Raw genomic sequence first — 19,837 nt, 5'->3', positions numbered from 1 at the left:
AAAATGCTATTTCTTTTAAACTTTTCTCTATTACAACAGACTGTGTTTCATTGTCTGTAAATTTAAAAAGATTTTCTAATATGTCTTTTCTCTTCTCTCTATAACCCAACATGCTGCTGCAACAGGGAATACAGATAACTTATATACAATGAATCAAAAAAATAATGATTCCCCCTCGCGCTGCAACGAAGCTGCTACTGTTTCAAATAGGTGTTATCAATACCTATTATAATCACAATAAAATACAAGTAAAAAAATAGAAACGAGCGCTTCAATAATGGATTGATATATATACTTATGATTGATATCGTCTGTGCTCAGAAAAACAGAAAGTGTGTGAAGACAACATCTGTATTGAATCTGAAATAGAGGACCAAGGAGCTGATTCACCATCGGGGCCGGATGATTAAGTATCACTGCGAGTTGTAGAGGTGGATAATTAATTACCGGTCAATTCCGCATTGTAGGAATAGCTGCTAAAGCAGCTGTCCCAGTGATCAGATACAGTACTTTATGATGCCCATCTGGCTAACTGGGTATATGTGCCATGAGATCATGTACACGACCATTGGACACTCGGAATTGAAGCAGAGAGGCCTCAATCTTATCCATCTTCACCAACCCAAAACCTCCTCCCCATAGGAATGACCAGGAGTTTAGGAACCAACATCATCTTAAGATGGCATTGATTCCCACAAGCAAACTCCGAAAATGTTTTGATTTTGGAATTTGCTGAATACTAGGAAGCCTTATCGGGCCCCAAATAATGAATGGGCCTATTACTAAAAACATGTGGAAAGAGAAGTTCATGGGTCCATAAGTGATGATGAATTGGCCTCCATGACTCTAATGAGGACTATCAGGGTGCTTCATGTAGCTTTGTGGGTTTGAATGCTGCATAGAGAAAACCCACAACTAATGTATAGATGAAAAACAAACAAAGCTTTGACTGAAAAAGGCAGCATAAGGGCTTGTAAATAACATTTTAAAATGGTTCTTTGTTACATTTTTTGATACATCTGACTTTTTTGTAACTTTTTTCAATTAAATTAACATTCACCACGATACATGTGAATAGGCTACTTTATCAAATATCTTCACACCCCTTTTGTGACAAATTCTTATGTCTTAGAAAAAAATCATCAGCGTATCAAATGATGCAGCTCTGTTTAATTACAGCTGATCATTCCTTTATAAAAATCCACCTTTTCTCAGCATATATAGACAATACCATTTGTCAACTTTGGGCATCCAAGATGATCATGAGTCCTTTTAAATACATACTGTACATATCTGTGTATGTGTGTATAGTGTGTATTTATGTATATACAGTATATACGGTATGTTGATGTATATGTGTGGTAATCCATTAATTGTTAAAATTCCATACTTGGGTCATTGAATTCCACCAAAGTATACTGTCGTGTTACATTGTCAGATGATGCAGAAAGACTGTTTATAAGAATCCCGGTAGCTTCTTTTATCAATGATAGAGACGTAGAGCCGGTTGTGTCCACAACATAGGTCAATGATGGGAATTCTAGGGGTACAAGATATACATAAATTTATATGAAAGTGACATTAAAATTAAACAGAAAAATATAAGGATGGAAGCAAAACCTCATCAGCAATATAGGCCCTTTACAAAGTTGAATTTCTGATTGAAATTTTTTTTAACTTACAGTAATTTAGCTGATAAAATAATGATATAAATCTTCTTTACCCTCATTCCCTCTTCTAAGTAGAAATAAATCCTTAGAGCTTTATGCAAAAATTTAATATATACTGTAATTGTGATAATCAACATTCTCATATTGTCTAAATTGTTGACAATCATTTAGGATGATATTTGAGAAATAAACAAGTATTTTGTTATTTCTAATATTGGTACCTACTGTATAGTGAATTCATACATTTTCAGAAATCTCACTTCTGCCTTCACTGGACCTCATTTATAATGCTTACTGGATGCTCACCACAAAAATTACTGTGGTTTTACAGTGGTGCACCACTATGGTCTTTTGGTCTCCCAATGCACCTCCACAAACTAGAAATATATCTACTGTAGGTCTTTTGTGAGGTGGAAAAATCATGTGGTGCTTTTTGAAAAAGTCACATAAAATGCAATAACTTTAATACCAAACCATTTCAGTTTTTTTCTAAAGTGCTGCTAAGTTTAGACTCACTTATTATTTATGCTAATAAAAACAGTGTGGGGCATTAATTGTAACACTTGTGAGTGTTTAAAAATAATTTATTTACATTGGACATAGCTCAACCTGAAATGCATTTCGCCCTTAAATCTTGGATATTTCAAAATGTGTCCAATCAAAGATGAGGACAGAATTTGAACAACAACTCTGAAGTGGTGCAAGTTTAAGACTTTTTACAAAATGGAAATATCTCTGCGCTCTTCCACCCCATTTTTTTATAATCATGTTTGGTTTTTACACTGATCTTTAAAAATAGTGTGATACCCCACAGTTGCAAGGTATTACTTAAAGACCTGTCCTACTCACAGACAATACTATTATTTTATAGGAGATTCTGACAAAAGCCATTTTGTGTGGCCCATGAGATTCCATTTCAAATAAGACCATTTTGGAAAAGAGCATAGATGCCACTTCCACTGGTGTAACTACTTTAGGCACAAGGGGTGTGGCTATTATGGGTCCTGGGCCGCCTCCAGGGCACAGCCCTCCCTTGCACCTACAGTGCCAGGCAAGCCATGTTTGTGTCCTCCTTCAGCAGTATGCTGCACAGGGCAGGCACATCTTCTCCTGGTCGGTTCCGCCTCTGTCTTTCCTCACTGACTGAAACTGGAAGGAGGTGTGACCTTGACCCGGGGATATCCCAGCAGGCTCAGCATGGCTCCTCCCAGCATCAGTCAGTGAGGAGAGATGGAGCTAACCAGGATAAGAGATGTGCCAGCCCTGTGCAGCACACTGCTGAAGGAGGACGTGACCACGGAGCAGAGGTAAGTCGCGGAAGGGGAGGGAGGAGTGCAGGGAGGATGGGAATGCGGGGAGGATGTAGAAAGGGAGTTGGAACCAAGGAGGGGCCCATGATGATTTTGCTATGGGGCCCTCATAGGTCTAGTTACCCCCCTGGCCACTGCCATTTTAAATAAAGTTGATTTTAAAAAAGAGCAGTTGTAGAGCTGAGTGATGCCATTGAGCAGAGTTAAGAAGATATCTTTAACAATCAGACTGGCCGAGACTTGTGATTCCACGCAGAGAGACCAACTGAAGTGAGGTACTTTGGCCCAGATATATCAACAAGTGATTTTCTTGTTAATCTAATATCGTGCTCCAACCAATCAGCTCCTAACTGTCATGTGTTTGAAAAAATAACAAGAATATTATTTGTTGATATATCTGAACATATCTCTCTCACTTAATCTCTTTCCATCTACCCCATAGTTTGTGATACCTTTAAACTGTATACATATCAGCACTGCAACGTTGTATCTGACTCCTAATTGTACATATATACTGCAATATGCACTTGAGAGCTCAGATATGACCCAGATTGCCAGCATTCAAGTCATTTAGAGAGCCTTCATCAAATTTAAAAGCATTGAGGACATAGGCACTTGGGTTAAATGACCCTCCATTACTTAAAGGGACATTTGTAGAGTGCTAACAGAATGCATATTATGTTCGGTTTATGTGAATATCCGGGAAGGCCATAGCTATTTCAGCATGTTTTTCATTAGTAATAAAGCTACCAGTAATTATGAAACTGTATTTAATTTATTGTCAACTTAATGTACATGTAAATCTTCTTTCACTTATTGCAACCATCGTGCTGCCCTATTCAAGTTCTCAGCTGGGGTTAATTAAATAGTGCATTCTTGTGCATGATAGCCTAATTGTGCATTTACTGTGTCCAGGGGAAGAACCCTTGCTTTTCTGATGGGGCATGGTCTGAGTAGGCAGTTGCTGCTAAGCAAAGATGCCAGAAGATTGATCTACTGTATCAGAGAGGTAACTCTAACCTGCACCCGCTCCACACAAACTATATCGTCACCTCCACACTACTCGCACTGGTGAACATAGTCCTCATTTAGCAAAGAACACAGTAATTTTGCCCACCTCTTCTCATGAGTAGGTTCACAACACCACCAAAGGGAATTTTACACTGTCCCCAGGGTATTTTGTGCTTTGTAAATGATATTCAGTGTGTGAATGTAACAACTACACTTTAAAGGAACAATTAGCAATATTGTGCTGTATGTTTACTAGTAATCCATGTTGCATCTTGTTCAGTTACATACTGATATATACAATTTTGTTATCTTGTACCTGATTCTCTATCACTGCAGGGTATCATATAAAAGCTGGTACTGTTCACGTAGTAACCTGCAATGAAAAATAAAACCAATGACAGTTGATTTACTTAATTAAGATAAGAGAAACATCATTGACAACTCATTGTGGCCTGGATTAATGTTAAAAAAATAAAAATTTATCAAAAGGCCTTTATAGTGTATACTATACACGAGTCATTTACTGACATTTAGGGGCACATGTTTAAAGCCCCTTTTTACTTACATAATGTGGAAACTGCAGATCCAAATGATTTTAAGTATTTGGCTACAGTATGTACCAATAGCCTAATGCAGAATGTACTGTATCACAGATATTTATTTCAAAAAGGTAAAAATTAGCTCTGCAGACAACAGTCCCATTTCTTCTCAATGGGGACTGTGACCTGGCTAAAAAGCGTAGACTTTCTGAGCTTGTCTCCATTAGCTAATGCCATCTTCAGATGGTGTAAGTCGCTTTGTGCCTATGATAGCTACCACTTCACTGCCAAGATCTTCACAGCATCTAATCACAAATATACTGTAGTATTGTGTGGATATGGTGAGCTCTGGTGTACTTATTTTCAGTAATCTAGTGGAAAGAATCCTGTACATATCCTTGTTATGCAATAGTTTCCTATATGTGCTCTAGAGATGCCACTAATGTTATGTCAATATCTGACAGATTGTCCTCCTTGAATTTAGATAAATGGGTCCTGACTTGTATTCTGTATGATGGATGTTCTTATAAGACTCCCAAATGGTAATCAAATTTCCCAATTAATCTCAATGAATAAATGTCTGTTGTATAATATGCTCAAAAAATTCTGTAGTGTGGGTGTTCTTATGTGGTTCCAAAGATGCTTTGTATAATAGATCTGTTGGATGGGTGTTCTTATAAGATGTTGCTGTAGTAGTCTTCACCTTCCTCTCCATCTCAAACATACCGGGATGCACAATATCAAGAATGAAGGGAAAACGCTTGTAAGCAGAGTAAGGTAAGATATGAATTACTAACCCGATTCTTTGTTTTCTCCCACTGGTGCTGTTAGTCCCATTGCTTTAGGAGGTGATGGTGAGGATCAGTTGCCTTGATGTGCAATTAGTGTTAATGTGGTTAGTGCCACACATTATTATGACTGAACACTGGTACTGTATATAATACAACACAGTCCTGCTACATCTTTGCTGATTGCGCTACAAAAATGCACATGCATTGCGCCATGCAATTACCCGCAGCAGCATATGCTACTGTACACTATGGCGCACACTGTGATTGTGCAATGCAAACCTATGGAGGTGCGGGTGAGAACGCAGTGCGCGTTTCCGCTCCCAGGTGCACGCCTCGCACTATGCATGGTGCAATTTGTTGCATATGCAGCAAAGATGTAACCACTAATAAGTGAATCACAAATGTCTTAGTAAAGTCTATTGGGTCTTCTTATACACAAGAGTCTGTGGTGTCTGTTAAAAAGTTCCTGTGTAAGCATTTCATCCAGTCTGGACTTTTTAAAAAGTATCTGCTTTTCTCCCTCATTCTTCTTAAATAAACTCCTTAATGTGCAATTACCTGTACATTGGCTCCTGGTGTCCGTGTCCCCGCACTTCCAGGTAAGTCCATTGACCCCGCTATTGGAGCCGCGTCTCTAGTGTACTTTCACTAGAGTAGGAGTTTTTGGCCTCAGTCATCTACTGCACATGCACCTCCTCTATCCACTAGAAGACAGGTGCCTATCCACTACAATACAGGCAAAATACTGCACAATTATGACATTGTAATCATGCAGTCGTTTGTCAGTCTGTGCTGTGCCTGTAGTGAATGAGCAGTCGTTCACTGTAGGCACCTCAATCATCGTCAAACATGCTGAACTTGACGTTATCATCAGGTTGACTAGCATGTTTGCACGGTGATAGATGTCTAAAAGACCAATTTTTTAAACAATCTGCAAACGATTTTCAAATGATTATCGAATGATTATCGAACAATCGAATGATATCGATATCATTATCGTTCAATCGCTCATTTTAATCATCTAGTGGATGGCACCTTATGTGTTGGCAATTTTGGCAGTATTATTCTGTCCTGTTAAGGTGCGTAAACAGGGAACGATTTTCTCCCCGAATGAAAATCATCCTGTGTGTCCCCGGCAGGGGTGTGCTCAGTGTTGTTAACAACACTGAGCACAACACTGAATGAAATCAATAACGATATCGTTCAGTGCCGGGCTCCCTCATCCCCGAACATGTTCCACCTGACATTATCATCAGGTTGGACTGGAGGTTCGGGCGATGAATGAAAACTACAAACTGCAAACGGGAGAGCGCATTTGTGATTTTCGTTCATCATTATACCTCAGATACTGAACGATTTTTTTAATGATACATCTATGTTTCATTCCCAATAATTATTTTTGCTTAGTAGTGACTTAGGGCATTTATTGAATAATACTAGTGGCTTAATTAGGGTGATTGACACCCCAAGATTATGGGTTCCAATAATTAGGGCTATGAGGTCTTAGAATCCTGGTAGCAGTGACTACCACTTTGGAACTATTAACACTTAGTGTATGTTCTCATTCTGCAGACACCAACCGGCTACATAAGTCGAATATGACAATTTGAGAAAAACCAGTACACTGATATTACATTAGTGGTGACACAATATAATTGTTTTTGTTTTTATTTTACAATTTTAAGGAAAATGAATAAATAATTAATAAAAATGTTAATATTTAGCTGATACAGTTTATGGAGACATTAAAAGTTACATTTTATAATGACTGTTAATTTATAGGATACCATTAGTATATTCTTACAATGATATATAGCGAGGTATTATTTTGAGTCCATGAGTGCCTCAATATAGGAATACTTTTTTCTTCTTTTTTTCTGGAATATTTATCTTTATTCCTGGGTGCACCTCCCCACTGTTAATGAAATACTGTTCTTTATTGAATTTTATAGGGGAAGAGATGACATACAATTATTATTGATATGTGTGGATTTGTTCTTCTATGTTCCACAAACATTTATGACAGTTGCTCCCAAACTGTGTGCTGTGGTGCCATGGGGTGCAGCGGTGCTGCCACCAGGGTGCTGCAGTGGCCAGTAGTCTAAAGAGACCAGCCAGTGTATTTTTTTTAGTTTTTACAGGGAGACAGCCATCATTGTAGTGCAACAGGCAGGGAATCATGAGGATGATTGTTGCTAAAAGAGGTCCTACAATGCAGTGTGTTGTAGGAGATCAGACAGAAAGTATCTGATCAAGAAGTGATGCTGCAGGATGGCACTGGCGATCACAACTCAAGGTAAGTAAGGGTGGGACATTGAGTGGGGCAAATGGGAGAGACATGGAGGGGGCAATGGGAGAGACATGGAGGGGCAAAGGGAAAGAGGCAGAGGGGGCAAGGAAGAGATACGGAGGAGGCAATGGGAGAGAGATGGAAGAGGAAATTGGAGAGAGACTGAGGAGGCAATAGGAGAGAGATGGAGGGGGCAAAAGAAAAGACATGGAGGAGGCAAAGGGGGAGACAAGGATGTGGCAAAGGGAGAGACAAGGAGGGGCCACATGGAGAGACATGGAGGGGGGACATGGAGGGGGCAAATGGAGAGACATGGAGGGGCAAAGAGAGATAGATATGGAGGGGGCAGAGAGAGAGACATGGATGGGGCAATGGGAGAGAGAAGGAAAGGGCAATGGGAGAGAGAAGGAGATGGTAATGGGAGAGAGATGGAGAGGGCAAAGGAAAATAATAGCAGTTTTACTCTTTCTTTTTATAAATACTTATTATGTTATTTTGACCCAACTACTTAAAAAACAGGACTGCTTAGTAATTATTTTGGCTTAGGGGTGCCCTGAAAAAATTATGGAGACCCTAAGGGTGCCTCAAACTAAGAAAGTTTGTGAACCACTGATGTATGGTATTATTTGCATTTTTATGAGTCCCAATAATGTGGACAATTTTGCTGTCAGTAAGAGTGATATTACAACCAATAACTGATTCTCTAAAATATTAAGCAGAAGATGTTGCAGTGCTGCATTGTGGCTCTGTATATATAGAGCAATTTTTTTAATTGGGCACAGTACCTTGGACAGTTGTGACATGTAGCTTCTAGATTGGAGTATTTCACAGCAAGTGGATTATCCATTTGATTCCAAGGAACTGTAAACATTTATAAAATAGTTCTATCTATACAGTGCCACAACTTAGCACTGCTACATATTCTGCTTAATATTTAAGAGAATCAGTTATTGGTTGCAATATCACTCTTACTGATAGCAAAACTGTCTGAATTATTGGGACTCATACAAGTTCAAATTATACCACAAATGTTTGTGGGAAAGAGACTTCAGAATACATGCATTTAGCCTAACTGTTCAGAGTGGATTGGAATTTATGTATTAGATTCTTTATACATTGTATCTTACACTTATATTATACAAAAGGTTCTTTAGAATGATACTTGTTTCCATTGTTTATGCATATGATGTTTTTTATGTGTATTTTATGTGAATTTTATGTGTTAATAAATGTACTATAAGCTTTTTAGCACCAGTTACATCCATTTTTGTACATGTTGGATTGTGCAGCCATAATTGGTAATTTATCATTGTTCTAAAGGAATACACACTTATTTTTGGCAGCTGCCACCAGTTGTATGTTGGATGTATTGAGGGCGACACTGTTAGCATTGTTCTTAGCTTCTGTTATAACAAATTCACATAGCTTGGGGCAAACATAGTCCCCTTTGCTGTGCCACAATGTTGCAGGTAGAATTCGCCATTAAACCAAATATAAGTAATGATGAGTGTGAACTCTATGCTCTGCAGTATGAAGTTGGCTTGTGTGGTGTCTAATTTGTTGTCTTGCCCTAGAAAGTATTGAACACTTTCCAGAAAATGATGTCACACCACTCGTTGCTATACAGTAATCATCTATCCACTGACTGTTTTATAAAATATTGAGTAGCTGTGTCGTGTCTAGAACATATGATCTCTGTTCTTTTATGTATTTCTGCAGAAAATGATCAATATATATTTGTGATAATGGTGATGTAAGTGAATTTATTACTGAGGTGATGGGTCTGCTGTGGGGATTAGCAATGTTTTTCTGTATCTTTGGCATGTAACAAAATACTGAGATAAATTGTGCTTTGTATTTAAAAATTCAAATTCAAATTTGTCTAGTATAGCCATACTTCTGCCTTCCTGCAATATGATAGTCAGTTTTTTTTGGTATCTATGAGTGGAATCACTTTTTTTTTTATTTGGAGTACATGGTTGTATCATGTAGGATATTATGTACTTCTGTAATGTAATCATCCTGACTCAAAACTACTGTCCCTCCTCCCTTGTCTGTGGATTTGATTACTATGGTGGTATTCGTCTCTGGTATCCTTCTCAAGTTCATGTAGTGCAATTTTTTATTTTTTTGTTAAATTGTTGCGTGTTTTTGATGGTTTTTCCTCAAGTTTGTGTAAATCATTTATCACCATTAATCACTGATTTTTCAAATATCTGTACAATGTTGCCTTTTAGGTGACTGGGATTAAAGTTTGATTGGGGTCTAACTTGAGTGTGTTGGTATTTGTTCATCTGGTGGTTAATGATAGTGGTGTTGTGGTCAATAAAATACTTTTTAAAGGCCAATCTCCTAGTGAATTGTTTAACATCTAGGTATGCCTCAAATTTATCCATTTCATTATAGAGGAAAATTTGAGGCCTTTATTGAGTAATGTGATTTGCAACAGAGTCAATTTCTTGTTGGTTGAAAATCACTATGGGTTGTTGGTGATTTGTAGGGTGATGGTTTTGTCTTGCATTTTTCTGCTCAACTACATCATCTTCTACATCCTCTAATTTTCTTTTGCTTGGTGTCATTGTCTTTTTGTGTTTCATTAGTGACCTGTTTGTCCCTAACCCTAAAAAATGGTCTGATCATTTTTTAGCTGTCTGGAGATCCTCTTGTACTGACACTGATAGTGTGTGTATGGTGTTTGTAAAGTTTGCTTCTGATGCTAGTGAGCTAGTGTTGTATTATATACCAGTGTTCAGTCAAAATTATGTGTGGTATAAACCACAATAACATTACTTGCACATCCAGGCAAATGAGCCTCAACACCACCTACTAAAGCACCAGGACTGGCATTACCAGTGGGAAAAAATGGAAGAAACTGAGTAAGTAATACATACGAGTATCTTACCTTAGTCTGCATACTAGTGTTCCGCCTAAGTTCCCGATACTGTGCATACCATTGTGTTTGAGGTAGAGAGATAGGTGAAGAGGGCTAAAGCAACACCTCATAAGAACACCCATCCAACAGATATATTATAAAAAAAACATCTTTGGAACCACATAAGAACATCCACCCTACAGAATTATTTGAACATCATATACAACAGACATTTATTAATTGAAATGAATTGGGACTTTTGATTACCATTTGGGACTCTTATAAGAACACCAATCATACAGATAACAAGTCAGGACCCAATAATCTCAATTCAAGGAGGACAAACTGAAAAATATTGACATAACATTTGTGGCATTCTAGTTCACATAAACAAACTACAGCATAACAAGAATATCCACAGGATTCTTTCCACTAGATTACTGAAAAAATACACCAGAGTTCACCACATCCACATGATACTATATTTTCATAGAAGCAGGATATCTCTTTATGTGGAGCTGCTAAGGGTATTATCCTTCCAATTCTAGAGCGCTATAATCCAATTGTACTATTATTATGTTATCACATATGCTGTACATGCAAGATCAATTTGATTCATAGTTGTGGTATTTAATAGCAACATCTCTAATATAGGTTTTGATATGGACTGATATAAATTGCTGCACTGCAATTACTGTACATAGACCCAGAGCCGTAACTAGACTTTTTGGTGCCCTGTGCCAGAAAGAGCATTGGTGCCCCCCTCATTTTTCAAAGGGACATAATGTACACAAAAAAGGGCCATGGCTTCATGGGGAAGGACCAGGGAAGAGATAGGAGAGGCCAGGAGATGCTGAGGATGAAATAAGAAAAAGCTACAAGCAAGAATGATAATAAACAGAAATTTGACAGGCCCATACAGCACCCCCTGATCTGTGGTGTCCTGTGCGATGGCACCGGCCGCACTACCCTAGCTACGGCCCTGCATAGACCCCTTACAGGTATATGAGTTACAAATTAGCTACAGTAAATACAGAATAATTTTAAACATAATTTAGCATCATCTGACTGGCATAATTTGTTATGTATATTTAGGGTAAATTAGCACCTGGATGGTCGTATTTAAAAGAAAATACACATTTCCACTAGGGATGACTGGGTTCAGATTTCTGAAATCTGAACCCCCCGAGCCTCCCCCCCGATCTGAGCCAGATCCGAGTCAGGTTCGAGTTTTCCCACCTGACTCTGATCTGAAATCGAGGCAAAACATCATCATCTTGCTGTCAGATTCTCGAGGGTTTTGGATTCTATAAAAAGTCCCCGCATCAGCGCCATTTCTCGCTGGGATGTGGACAGTGAAGAGGGAGGTTGGGAGTTGTGCTGCTGTTGTCGTCCATAGGGGCTGTGTCCACTCCAAAGTCCATAGAGGCTGGCTGGGCTGTGTTGTGCAGTCTGTTGTCCATAGGGGCTGTGTCCACTCCAAAGTCCATAAGGGCTGGCTGGGTTGTGTTGTACATTGTCCCATAAAGGCTGTAGTCTAAAGGGGTGCTGTAGTGTTGTCCAGGTGGTGCTCTGTCCATCAGCGGTGCTCCCCCCAAGCGCAAAATAATATCTATTTTTCTGTTGTGTGTGCTGTAGCCGCACGTGCATCAACAAAGTAGCGCCAAGCGTGTGTCTGTGTCATAAGTAAAGGGCCGGCTGGCTCGTCTGTTGAAGGGTTGTGTAATCCCCAAAGTGCACTCCAAAAAAAAATATATTTTTCTGTGTTTGTGACTTGTGTGCACTGTAGCCGCATGTGCATCAACAAAGTAGTGCCAAGCATGCAACTGTGTCATAAGTAAAGGGCCAGCTGGCTCATCTGTTGAAGGGTGGTGTAACCTCCAAAGTGCACTCCAAAAAAAGACAAAAACATCTTTTTCTGTGTTTGTGACTTGTGTGTGCTACAGCCGCATGTGCATCAACAAAGTAGCACCAATCATTCGCCTGTGTCATAGGTAAAGGGCTGACTGGCTCATCTGTTGAAGGGTGGTGTAACCCTTAAAGTGCCTGAAAAAAAATAATATTTTTTTTTTTGTGTTTGTGAATTTTGTGCGCTGTAGCCGCATGTGCATCAACAAAGCAGCAGCGCCAAGCGTGCGCCTGTGTCATAAGTAAAGGGCCAGCTGGCTCATCTGTTGAAGGGTGGTGTAACCCCCGAAGTGTGCTCCAAAATAAATAAATCTTTTTCTGTGTTTGTGACTTGTGTGTGCTGTACCTGCAAGTGCATCAACAAAGTAGTGCCAAGCATGCGCCTGTGTCATAAGTAAAGAGCCGGCTGGCTCATCTCTTGAAGGGTGGTGTAACTCCCAATTTGCCAGAAAAATATAAATAAAAGGCTGTAGTGGTGCTTTCCCCAAGTGCAAAAAAAAATTTTTTTTTTCTGTTTGTGTGTGCTGCAGCTGCACGTGCATCAACAAAGTAGCAGCGCCAATCATGCGCCTGTGTCATGAGTAAAGTGCCGGCTGGCTCATCTGTTGAAGGGTAGTGTAACCCCCAAAGTGCGCTCCAAAAAAAAATATATATATATTTTTCTGTGTTTGTGACTTGTGAATGCTGTAGCCGAACGTGCATCAACAAAGAAGTGCAAAGCATGTGCACCTTTGTCATAAGTAAAGGGCCGGCTGGCTCATCTGTTGAAGGGTGGTGTAACCCCCAAAGTGCTCCATAAAAAATAAAACTATATTTTTCTGTGTTTGTGTGTTCTTTAGCTGCACGTATATCAGTATCAAATAAATGGAGGACAAAAATTTGTCTCATAAAAATAAAATAGGGAAAGATCAAGAACCACTTCCTCCTAGTGCTGAAGTTGCTGCCAGTAGTCATGACATAGATGATGAAATGGCCTCAACGTTGTCTGCCAAGGTCGTTGCCCAATGTCATAGTAGAGGGCATATAAATCCGAAATGGCAAAGTTCAGGAAAATGACCTTAAAAGTAAATTTTATATCGTCTGAGGAGAAACATAAACCTGCCAATATGCCATTTACCACTTGGAGTGGCAAGGAACGGCTAAGGTCCTCCCCTATGTTCATGACTAGTGGTTCAGCTTCATATGACAATGGAAGCCTTCCTCCTGCTAGAAAAATGAAACGAGCTTAGCTGGCAAAAGCACAGCGAAGAACTGTGCATTCTAATTCCTAGATGATATCACAAATCCCCATGGAGAGTCCAAGTGTGGCGACGGTTGTGATGCCTGACCTTCCCAACACTGAATGGGAAGATCCAAAACACAAAACACGAAAAGTGGCTGGTGTATACCCCTAATTTCCACAGAAATTTTATATATCTACATTGTCCTTGTATTTGAATAGTTACATTGATGTTTTTTAAAGGGGACATCCTCTTTTATCAAGTTTGTTGTAAATGTTTGTAGGAGAAATCTACATGTAATTCATATTTTGTATGGAAAAACTTCTATGAGACATGATCTTACTCATGCTTTCTACCTGTTCCCAAACCCTTTATGGTTACTTCTATAATGTCTCCTCTCTTTTATCTCTACTGTGTCTGTCCTTGCAGTTTAGGAAGATAAATTAAAGTAGTGAAATTAGTAAGGTAAAGCATCATTTGTTCATCGTGTAGAGCTTTAACATTGTTAGCAACAAGAACTATTTAATCAATGTTACAGTAAAATAAATACAGTATCTATATTAAGTATTTGGGAGCTTTTCATAAATTAGGTAACGATTTCCATTATAATCTTACACCAAGGGGTCCTTTCATCATACATTAACGGCCCATACACATGGGGATGCGTGACCTCAGGTCACACATGCGCAGAAGCTGGCGATGGGGACAGGTAAGTAAAACTGCTACAGAAGTAGAAGTGTCACTGATCTTGGGGACAGCTGCTTTTCAAAGCTGAATTGCTCCAGTGATAAGTATCCCCCGCTGCGAGGTGGATACTTAAGTATTGGCGGTGTGGGATAGTGGATACTTCATCAACGGGGGCTTATTATATCTTCAGTAAGGACTGCAATAAGGCTCTTCTACAGTGCTGTATAATAAACATTCTAAGTCAGTATTTAAAGCTAAAAGTTCAAGAGCTTTCAAATTAGACTTGTAATACCTTATTTAACTACAGTATTTATATATACAAAAATACATACCACTGGAGCCGGTAGGTGGGGAAGATGTTGGATGTGATGAGGTCCATGCTGAAGCACACTCATAGAAAACCAGCAGCAGGGCTATACTGTGATGCTTCATGCTCATGTCTATTCTACTAATTTGCTTTACTTCCCTGAGTCTTATATAAGCTGCTGAACCTGCTGATCCACCCAAAACAAGAAGACACATATTCAATAATAAAGGTGTTTCAAAGATTTATAGGTCATAATGTTTCACATACACTATTACTGTAGGTCCCATATGTTTTCACAACATAATGAAGAATTTTCTGTGTATCAGACTGCTCAATGCATGTGAGCAATTTCCCAGAAAGGTTTCCTTTCCCATGGAGAAGCAACTAACAACAAAAAGCAAATTAATTAAATATAAGTTTACTACTGTGTGGCAAAGTATTCCTACTGCTAATACTTCATACATGGGGCTTGAGTCTGAGTCACACGCAATGCCGATGTTCATGGTCTTGAGCTTTCTGCCACTGTGCCTGCACAAAAGACACTGAAAACATGTCTGGCACAGAGCGCTTGTACGCTTGCAAGCAGGTCGATGTTATCCAAATGCGCATGCGCACGACGGAGGCGCCTCCGTCGTGTGCATGCGCGAGACCCGAATAACGACGGGGTAGCCGTCGTTATGGGTCTCGCACCAAAGGGGGCGTGCTGTCGATGGTTAGTGACAGCATGCCCCTTTTGGTGGGCGTGCTGGGGGCGTGGCTGCACAGACGGAGGCGTTCCTGTGGGAACGCCTACTGTCTGGGTCCAGCCCCACTGACATCACTAGTGATGTCAGTGGGAGTGTTTTTGGCTCTGATAGAGCCAAAAGCACTCCGGGCTTCCGGCAGACGAGACCCTACCACAAGGGTCTCGTCGCAAGCCCGATGGTCGTGATGGTCTTGACCATCGCAACCATCTTTTTGGCTGCTCGCATAAGCTGTGGGTGGTCACCCACAGCTATGCGAGCGAGGCCGCTCCAATTTTAGGTAGGCCGGCCCTGATTCAGAGCGAGCGCTCTGTTCAGAGCGTCCGGCTCTGAATCAGGCCCCAGAGTACATACATTGTGTCTACACAGTTGCAATTTAGATGCAATGTATATAAAGCATTACCAGTCCTGTGCCGTGACTGAGGGGTGGCTGTTCAGACACAAAGATTGTAAGCTCCTAGGAGCAGTGTCCTCCTCCCCAATGTCTCACAGCCTTCCTCTTTAGCACTTCTATGACAGCCTTCACCTTCAGAGCTGTACTGTGTATGGAGAATTGTGTTGATAATTGTTCCTTGTGTTCTGGTTACTGTATTGTAATGTAATGTTCTGTGTACGCTTTACTGTATGTACGGCACTGCGGACCACTTGTGGCGCCCTATAAATAAAATGTAATAATAAAATGCACTGTCTTAATTATTTATTTATCACCAGTTATTTATACAGTGCACACATATTCTGCAGCGCTTTACACAGAATTTTTGGCCATTCACATCAGTCCCTGCCCCAGTGGAGCTTACAGTCTATATTCCCTACTACTGTACATGTACACACACACCAGGATTATTTTTTTGCAGGGAGCCAATTAACCTACAAAACCAGTATATTTTTGGAGTGTGGGAGCAAACTGGAGTATCTGGTTGCCTCCCACACCATAGTACCTGGTTTCCTTCCACACTGGAGTACCTGGTTTCCTCCCACATGGAGTACACAGTTAAGGCCAAAGTGGGAATTGAACCCACAACCTCTGTGCTGCGAGTCAGTAATGCTAACCATTACACCGCCTGTATCTTACGGGCTGTAGCTTTGCCTAGGGCACCATGAAACCTTGCACCAGCTCTGCTCTGACACCATTGGGCTGATTTTAAATTGCATGCTGCTCTAGTGTCTTTTGCCATAGTCGTATATGCAACTTTATGCTAATGCTAGCACCAGCCTTTCCCCTGGTGTAGAAGTGTGCAATTGAATGTGCAAGTACAGGGACGCCCACTTTGTGCATCTTTAGACACTGAAATCATGCTTGGTGCTTTTTAGATGAAACCATCAGTTGCACCATTGACACTTGCATTTTGTAGAATGGTCCTGTTCTCTGCCCCATAATGCCGCAGTAGCTAAGGGGGGACAGTGAGCAATCACGCAGGACCCATTCTATGCAAGTGCAGATCCCCAAACAAGGGATTTGTACTGTATGTAAACCATCAGGATTGCATACAAATATGAATCGGGCCCATAGTGGCACAGCAGGGCAGACAGGGTGACAGTTTATTAAACTATACAACCCTATAAAATGTTTTCATTAATCAAAAACTAATATCCTGAAAGTAAAGTAAAGTAGTAAATATAATATATTACCAGCATGCTTCTCCAAAGTCATTAGTTTTGCTGCTACCAGCAGCATCTAAACTGTTATATTTAAAAAAAAAAACATGTGGGGTTCCCACAAAAATCAATAACCAACCCTTGACCTCTGAGCCTGGTCTGATATTGGAAAATTAGGGAGGAAATGTTGTGTGGTTCACCCTATTTTCCAATAACCAGCACTAGGCTGAACCAGCTGGGGGGAATAATGCCATAGCAGGGAGACATACAGTATGGAGTCCCACTGTCCTAACATTATCCAGCCCCAAACTGGTCAGCCCAGAGCTGAAATTCCTCAAAGTGGGGAACCCAAAAATAAAATGGGGTCCCTCCTCTCGTGGAACTACCATCCCTGGGCTGAAAGACATTCCCCGCATTTCTGGTGGCGGTGGTTTAGGGGTTGATGGTTAAATAATAGAAAATAATATTGTTAATTTCAGGTGGACTACAAGAACCAACAAGCCAGCACTTGTGGAACAGCAAGTGCCAGCATGCCCAGATATTAAGGGCACCTGTAGCCTGCCTGCAAAGAAAACATTAAAATAAACACAGTACTCGCACACCGAGGGTTTTATTCTTTTATTAAATAATAATAATAATAATTTTATACTTACCATACTCTTGGGTGGCCTCCTCTTCATTTCATGTAGGCATCCATAGGTCTTAGTAAAATGGAAAACAAAATACAAATGAGCACTCCCGACGTGCACTATACATAGTGAGTGTACAGTGCCTAACCCAAAATGACCAGTCACTCATGGTCACTGCCATTAACATGAATGGGGAAGCACTGGATTGGCTGAGAGTGGCGCTCTGACACTCTCAGCCTATCAGTTCTTCCCCATTCATTTCAATGGCAGTGACCTGTAATTTTGGTTTGGGCACTGTAGAATGTATATAGTGCGGGTCCGTGGAGATCGGTAGTCACTTTTTTTTTATGAAGACCATTGGATGCCTACATGGTCTGTAGAGGAGGCCATCCAAGGATTCGGTAAGTACAATATGTAATTGGTGTTTTTCTTCTTTTAGTAAATGATTACAACCTTTGGTGTATGAGTACTGTAATTACTGTAATATTTTCTTTACAGGTGGACTACAGGTGGCAGTGGACCCTTAAAGTCCAGACATGCTGGCACTTGTTGTTCCACAGGTGCCAACATGCCAGGGCTGTCTTGCTGGTACTTCTAGTCTACCTGTAGCGAACAATATTATTTTTTATTATTTAACCATTAACCCTGCATCCACCACCAATAGGGATGGTAGTTCCTTGTGAAGGGGGCTCTATTTTATTTTTGGGGTCCCCACTTTCTGAGGAATTCAAGCCCTGAACTGACCAGTTTGGGGCTGGTTAATATTATGGTAGATAGATCCCACCCTGTGTGTCTCCTTGCTATTGTATGTCATTATCCCCCTGGTTGGTTCAGCCCGGTGCTGGTTATTAGAGAATAGGGGGAACCCCACACCATTTTCCCCCCTATTTTCCAATACCAGACCAGGCTGACGGGTTGGGGGCTGAAAATTTTTTTTTTTTTTTTTTTTACACATAACTCATACTGCTTTTAGACCTAAATTCTTGGTCTGATCCAGAGGTTAGAACAGGGGGCCCGATTCAGACCCACTTGTTAGATGCGGTCACAAGCAGCCATCAGCTGCCAAAGTATGCAAATCCCGCGATCGCACAGCAAGGCATTAGCACACCCACTATACCTTGGCGTGCGATCACAGTTTGTACTTAGACGCCCTCTTTCCCTTAGTAGTACACATCATCTCCTGGAAGTGTATTAAACAATTGGTAACATCGGACCCATACTCAGCACTTGTAACTGGTCATACCCTACCGCAAGCACTGCGAGTGCTTCAGTGTGTAATTCAGCCATGTGACATGTATTATGACGCTCCATCTTAATTATGCACGCCTCTGCAATGGCATTAGGATGCACAGACATGCCTGCATTCACACCACCACACCCCCGTTTCCATCAACCAACTTCTGTCACCACCAACAACCGGGTCATCCTGTCACTCATTCTAGTGCAATGTCTATGTGTAAGGAGCGATTGCTTTGCGATCGCATGGACTGGTTCATGCACATGCACTGCATCTTATACGCATGTGCAGATTGCAAACATCGGCAGGCTACATGCAAACGCAGCCTAGCGAGCGGGTCTGAATTGGGCCTAGGATTCCAATCCGGATCAGACCTGGAATTTCCCCAGTGCTGACCCAGGATATTCCTGAGTTGGTGCCATTCACACGGTCTGCAGTAACCCATCCTTTCTTGTGTTAAAGTGGACGCTTGGAGATGATGTCATCTCCAAGCACCACGGAAGGTTGCCAATCGGCAGGCATGCGGCATGATCCGGGTCATCATGACCTGGATCACAACATTTACACTGCAGGATTTCACGGGTCATTCCCATGTTAAACCTTGCAAATTACCTGGGTTGGATTACCGGGTCACTCGAACAGGGAATCCAACACTGTCCCCTTTTACACCAAGAAGCTACCCAGGTTAATCCTGCAATAACCCGGGCTTTAGCTCTGGTATAAAAGGGGTATAAGTCTGTACAGATCACACTGAGCTGTTCAGTGCTTTCAGCCCACCCAAATGGCTGAGCTACGTCAGGGAGGAATGGGAACTAGGAAGTAGACAGGGTGGGATATACTGTATATCTAATCCAAAACATGACAGATCCAATATTTCCTGGATTATGACATTTTGCCTCGAATTGAGAACAGGATTTGGCTGGGGGAAAAAAGGAATGCCTCGGTTCGACTCGGTACCCTCCAGTTCAGGTGTATTTGATTTTCAGCAAAATCACTCATCTCTAGTTTTAGTCATGTTTTATGTTTA

At 40.7% G+C, this 19,837-nt stretch overlaps 1 pseudogene; it reads right to left on the bottom strand.

Moving 5' to 3' along the window:
- Positions 1–14,736, bottom strand: part of LOC148538905 (uromodulin-like) — a 96,711-nt pseudogene extending 81,975 nt beyond the window's left edge.
- Positions 14,737–19,837: the final 5,101 nt, after the last annotated feature.

Source organism: Taudactylus pleione, unplaced genomic scaffold (assembly GCF_031769625.1).
Source record: "Taudactylus pleione unplaced genomic scaffold, aTauple2 ptg000032l, whole genome shotgun sequence".
NCBI lineage: Eukaryota > Metazoa > Chordata > Amphibia > Anura > Myobatrachidae > Taudactylus > Taudactylus pleione.
Note: the sequence above shows the minus strand (reverse complement) of the source record. Positions and strands in the feature narration are given on the sequence as shown.